Genomic DNA, 7,013 nt, shown 5'->3' with positions numbered 1-7,013 from the left:
AGCCCTTCGTCGCCATCCAGGCTTATAGGCCAGGAGGAGGCACTAGAGTGGTGGCAAGGCCCGATAACGGACTTACCGCCCACGCCCGGGAGTTCTTTAGCCCTGTCGGAGCCCTACAGGAGACGCTGCCGCAGCCCAGCCCTGACGGCGCCTCTGCCCCTGAGCACCCGCAGTCCCAGGACGCCCCGGCCCACCACCGCAGTCTACAACGACGGAGATCCAGGCTCCCTCACTCCCCGGAGGCAGAGGAAGCAGGCCCGACTACTCCGGCTGTTCTGCCCTAGCCCCGAGGCCCCCCGATCAGGTCGAGGCCCCCAGACCACAGAGCCTCCCTGCACCCCACCAGCGCGGCCCTAGGAAAGGAGCCGCCCCTCAGGTCGAGGCCCCAGACAAGGGAGCCTCCCTGACAGTAAGTACCAGTGATTTGATAACCCGGGAAACAAGGGTAAGACAGTGACAGTGACAGTGACCCAGAGTACAGTGACAGTGTTTTTGTAGAAGATATATTAAACAGTGGCATAACAGAAATTCGTGTAATCAGGGTACGAAGTGTAAAGTGGTAAATAACTCAGTCCCCCCTGCATCAAGGAACCAGGTAGTTTTCTGTGAAACTAGAGGTAGGTGCGTGAGTGAGCCGAAAGGCAAGTGTATGTGTCCCCGCGACTTGGTGACAGTGTCGAGTATCGCCATCCGCACCCTACCTCTATTATAGTAATATCTCCGACACAGACTCCCAATCGCAGTGATCTAAAGTGAAACTCCCCAATTTATTATTATCTTGAAGTGACATAATTAATTCAAACTAACAACCACAGTGATGCAATATTCCATTCAAGTAACAGTAAAGAATATCCACGACTGCTCTGTGCCACAGTGTTAATATATATTTGATCATTCTATGCAGATGAGTGTAATCTTGTATCTCTGTTCTCCTATGTACTAAACATCGTTGTATGTACACTGTAATGAGTAGAACTTAAGCAATAGATTTGATACGGTATACTGTCTCTTTTTATGCCCTGTTCCTTTGTTAGTGCATTACATCCGGTCTAGTAAAAGGACCCCGTTCCAGTGCTCGTGTTTTTACGACGAGAAGTCGCACTAAAAACACAGCATTACAATTACACTGGTGGCCAGCGGTGGTTCTAGACCCGGGCGTAAGAGAGAGGTAATCAGGAAATATTTGGCAAAATGGCAACTAAACCGCACGTTCAGTTACCCAAGCTTGACCCCGACCAGTACGATATACACACATATCTGGCAATAATTAAACCCTTACTGGATATTGGCTTTGAAAATGATCAACAAAAAATTGCAGTCACACTACCACTGTTGGGTAAAAAGGCGGCGAACATAGCGCCGAAAATCGTCCCAGAACTTCCCTGGCAGAACTTTACAAAGTTCACTTTACAAGCCATCACCCCATCATTGGGGAAAGTAGTGGCTCTATCCAAATTGGATAGCTTTTCATTCGACGGGAATTTAGATAATACCCTGATACAGGCAAAACGCCTGGTTACTGCTGCCTACCCGGAGGCAGATGATGAAACCCGGGATCAGCATACATTTAATACTCTGCTCAGAGTACTCCCAAGTGTTGTGAGACAACACTTCACTATCCATGATCCAACAGGAGACATGGATAGAGATATCAGTTTAATGAGACGCCTTTTAGCCATCCATGCCACCCCTCAACACATCGGCGAAAAAAATCAATTCCCCGTTGACATCATCACCGTCAACCCTTGGGAATTTTCTCCGTGGTACCACGGATGCCCGATCCACGACATCCGTGAGCAGCTAGAAGCTGCCCAGTGCGGCCAAATGACACGAGGGCGCTTACAAACCTCCCCACCATACGCAAATTTCCCTAAGCCTCAGGGGAAGAAAATACAAAAGGGGAAACACAAAAAGCGCCCCCCCATTGCCCCTGCATCCCACCGTAATGGCGGGGGCCACCTCACCTCTCCCCCAGTCTACGACAGGGGAGAACGTTATCTTTCCTTTTCCTCCCCTCTCACTATCTCTTCTGTTCTACCTTCCCCTATTCCTGCTCCTAGTTCTAACCTTCCCACCCTACACACCACTATACCTCCTTGAAATGCGTGGCTTTGACAGATACACATACGATACTCCGGAAGATTCCGGAGAATACCGTAGTATCCCCGACATCGAGGCGGACCAGGAGCAGTGGAGTTCGCCCTCAAGAATGCCGACACCCCCACTCGGATCCCACGGGGTAGCCGCCGCCAGCCACCACCACTCCGGGCAACAACGGCGTATGTCAGCCCGGGCCGTGCGCCCTTGTGACACTCAACCACCACGCCGCCGCCACGGTAGGCGAAAGACACTACCTTCGTGTGGCGGAATCACCGAGTTAGCTAGGGGTGGAGTCAGAAATTATACTCCAGGCAGCGCCCCTCAGGTAGAGACGATCTATGGTCGCTCTGATAGTGCAAAGGTAGAGACGATCTATGGTCGCTCTGATAGTGCAAAGGTAGAGACGATCTATGGTCGCTCTGATAGTGCAAAGGTAGAGACGATCTATGGTCGCTCTGATAGTGCAAAGGTAGAGACGATCTATGGTCGCTCTGATAGTGCAAAGGTAGAGACGATCTATGGTCGCTCCCATAAAACCCCGGTAGAGACGATCAATGGTCGATCCCGTGGCCCCCCGGTAGAGACGATCTATGGTCGCTCCCATAAAACTCGGGTAGAAACGATCTATGGTCGCTCCCCTAAAGCTCAGGTAGAGACGATCAACGGTCGCTCCCTCAGCACTCCGGTAGAGACGATCTATGGTCGCTCCCATAAAAATCAGGTAGAGACGATCAATGGTCGCTCCCTCACCACTCCGGTAGAGACGATCAATGGTCGCTCCCCTAAAAACCGGGTAGAGACGATCTATGGTCGCTTTCCTATAAATCAGGTAGAGACGATCAATGGTTGCTCCCCTAAAGCTCAGGTAGAGACGATCAACTGTCGCTCCCTCAGCACTCCGGTAGAGACGATCAATGGTCGCTCCCCTAAAAACAAGATAGAGACGATCTATGGTCGCTCACCTAAAGATCAGGTAGAGACGATCAATGGTCGCTCCCTTAAAGCTCAGGTAGAGATGATCAACGGTCGCTCCCTCAGCACTCCGGTAGAGATGATCAATGGTCGCTGCCCTAAAAACCAGGTAGAGACGATCTATGGTCGCTCCCCTAAAAATCAGGTAGAGACGATCAATGGTCGCTACCCTAAAGCTCAGGTAGAGACGATCAACGGTCGCTCCCTCAGCACTCCGGTAGAGATGATCAATGGTCGCTCCCCTAAAAACCAGGTAGAGACGATCTATGGTCGCTCCCCTAAAGATCAGGTAGAGACGATCAATGGTCGCTCCCTTAAAGCTCAGGTAGAGACGATCAACGGTCGCTCCCTCAGCACTCCGGTTGAGACGATCAATGGTCGCTGCCCTAAAAACCAGGTAGAGACGATCTATGGTCGCTCCCCTAAAAATCAGGTAGAGACGATCAATGGTCGCTCCCCTAAAGCTCAGGTAGAGACGATCAATGGTCGCTCCCTCAGCACTCCGGTAGAGACGATCGATGGTCGCTCCCAGGGTATAGTGAGGAGAAAGACGTCTCCACGGCCGGAGGTTGAACTCCAGGGGTCTCACTCCGGAAATTCTCGGAGAGACCTCCCTGTTTCCCCCGGCCTCTGTTCCCTACGCGTGGCCTTTGAGAAGACCCACCTGTCGGGGCCCCGTGACAGCCACTGCCGCAGTCCTCCCCTGACGGCGCCCCTGCTCGTGGGAGACCGCAGTCCGTCGCCTCTTCCGGCCCGCCCTAGGACACCCGGGCGAGACCTCACCACGCCCCCGCAACGCCGGGACCTGACCCAGAGGTTCCTAGACCTCTTCGGCCCCAGTCCTAAGGGCCTTACACCGGAGCCCAGTCCAGAAACCCCCGGACGTGAGAGGACGCCCTCCCGAGTCGCCCCATGCCCTCTCGGCTCGCCCCACCCTGACGACGCCCTCAGTCCGACCGGATCACCGACGATGTGTCCGTGTTTCTCTTCATGAGGAAATACGAGTGACCCTATAACAATCGTGAAGCAGGTTAAGTGTGATTCCTTTTCTCTTAGAATAAGTATGGTGCAGTAATTTTATATAATCTCCATTGGGGCCAACCAGGACATAATACCCAGTTGAAGGACGAGAATGTGGGTTGAGTCCTCAAGTGAATACGTGCGAGTGTCATCCCGAAGCTTTCTAAGGACATATCTCTAGAGCCCGAAGAAAGACTAAAATATTATTGGAGTGTTATTGGCTAAGCTCTGAGTAATATGGTGGAATAGATTTACGAGTGTTCCGACTTTGTTACGCGTTGTGAAGCGAGAGTCTACATAACATATCGGGGAGATGTGTAATGAATAAGTTGTGCCGACAGAAACCTATTGCCACCAAAACAACAAGGACGGCGAGTAATAACGATATTCCCCTGCTCCGCACACTATTCCTAAAAACTCTCTCTCCATTCCTCGCTCCCACCCTTAAAGTCAAAATAAGAATCAGAGTTAATTGTCAAAGAATCTTCGCCAACAGAAAACACCTAAACTCCCTTGCTAATATCGGGCATCTCTAAATATTACCATAACTTTCTCCTCGCCGTTTTAAGTCACTCTCCCTGTCTCCCCTACCTCCTCCTGGTAGATAACCAACCCCCTCTCCCCTCATGCGCTTCGCGCGCACAGGTATTTACTGCACTCCTAGTACTAAGATTTGTTGTATTGTCATTAGTATCTACACAATATTTTAGATAAGGTTTTGTATTGCTCTATATTGTGATGTAATGTCTACTGAAGTGTCCTGTGTCTGACTGAAGTAATATACGTGTATGGTGTTGCCGAAGGTTTTTATGTCCTACCTCTCTTTATTGCACTAGCTCAGGTCTCGAAAAGAAGAGGACCCCGCTCCGCGTTGAGTTGAATTGGTACGAGAAGTCGAGCCTAATTCAACTCAGCATTACACTCCTCAACACAAAACCGGCCTCCCTCTTCACAAGCCTCCTAGGACCCTCTCCTTATCTTCCCCTAACCTACTTCCTAAAACCACCTCCCCCCGTCTACTGCCTTCCAGCTCCCACCCCGCGCCACCCACCACCATCACTTCACCACCGTTCGCTTTCCCCGCCCACACGGTTAACTCATTCAACTTCCCTATCACACCCTCCTCCTCATCCTCGAGCATTCAAACAACCCCGCGAGGCCGCATCTCCCCACCACCACCGACTCTCTCTCCCCCTACACTTCACCCCACCATTCCTCGGCTCCGACAGCACACACCACCTGCCACATCCCACTCCACAGCCCCTGCCAGGCCACCACGGTTTCAGCACCGCACACCGTCCGCCATCGCCCCCACACCCGCACCATCCCCTAGCTTCGTACCCACCGCCTAACCCACACCACTAGCACAGAGCCCTGCTACAGCCCAGACCACTCCACCACCAAACACCAGGATGGCACCACAAGATCGCACTCCCTCCTCGCCACCTACCCTCCAAGCCAACTCTCCTGCCACCTCACCACCGCTACCAACCTCACACCCTCAATCCTCCCCTGCTCCCGCACTGCCTGTCACTTCCACATACGAGTGCTATGTTTCCTCCTCGCCATCCCCCTCCAGCTCCCCTACCACCTCAGCCTCCACCGCCTCCACCACCCCCTGCACCTCACCTGACATCTCACCCGCCACGCCTCGCTCACCCTCACCCCTTCCCTCCGCCACCTCACCCTTTCCACCCAAGCCCACGTGCCCCGCCCACCCCGCAACCCCTGCAGGACAACCCACTACCACCGCCCTCTCCCCTCCACACCTACGCACGCCCACTCCAATGATCTCACCTTCTCCCGCGCCCCCAATGCATGCGACAGCCCGTGCTAACCGACCCCGCCCACCCCGCACGCCTACTTCCTCACCCACACCCACCCTCAGAACCACCACCACCACCCCCTCCGGCCGACTCTCATGCCCACCCACCCGATACACACACACCCCTACACCATGCACCTCTCCACGACTTCACACCGGCAAGCTACATCAGGCCCAAATCCCCTCTACCTGTACTCCCCAGAGACTCAATGCCGCATTACCACAACACAAAACCCAGCCCTTCCCCGCAGTATCCAGCATTCAGCCCCCAACCACACCGACAGCCACACCAAGCAAGATGAGAGTGAAGCGGGCCATATGGGCACCTACCCTCGGCAAGAACCACTGACTCCGTGGGCCACACCACCTGCTAAACCTCCTCCAGTCTACCACCGCCACCTCCACACTCTTCCTCACCTACGACCCAGCACAAGAAGAGAACTCCTACACTGTCGCCTGGCAAACTACGCTGCAACACCTCCAGCCCATCTATACCACCTCCAACACACAAGCGTTCCACCTCCAGCCACGGGGACGTGACTTTTTACAGTGGGAGAGTGGTAAAATGCGTGGCTTGAAAAACAGTGCCCCCGAAGAATACCATAGTATCCTCGACGACAGGGCAAGCCAAGAACAGTGTAGTGTGCCCACAGATATGCCGACACCCCCACACGGACCCCATTGGGTAGCCGCCACCAGCCACCACCACTCCGGGCAACAGCGACACATCTCAGCCCGGGCCGTGTGCCCTTGTGACATGCAGCCACCACGCCGCCACCGTAGGAGAAGGACACTACCTTCCCGTAGTGGAATTGCTGAGCTAGCTAGGGGTGGAGTTAGAAAATAAACTCCAGACGGCGCCCCTCTGGTAGAGACGATCTATGGTCACTCCCAAAGTGTTTCGGTAGAGACGATCTATGGTTGCTCCCAAGGTGTCCAGGTAGAGACGATCAATGGTCGTTCCCAAGGTGTTCAGGTAGAGATGATCAATGTTCGCTCCCAAGGTGTTCAGGTAGAGATGATCTATGGTCGCTCCCAAGGTGTTCAGGTAGAGACGATCTATGGTCGCTCCCAAGGTGCTCCGGTAGAGACGATC

The sequence above is a fragment of the Coenobita brevimanus genome, chromosome 59, assembly GCF_032717465.1.
Source record: "Coenobita brevimanus isolate Jiangsu-jjx chromosome 59, ASM3271746v2, whole genome shotgun sequence".
Taxonomy (NCBI): domain Eukaryota; kingdom Metazoa; phylum Arthropoda; class Malacostraca; order Decapoda; family Coenobitidae; genus Coenobita; species Coenobita brevimanus.
This window is presented reverse-complemented; position numbering follows the sequence as displayed.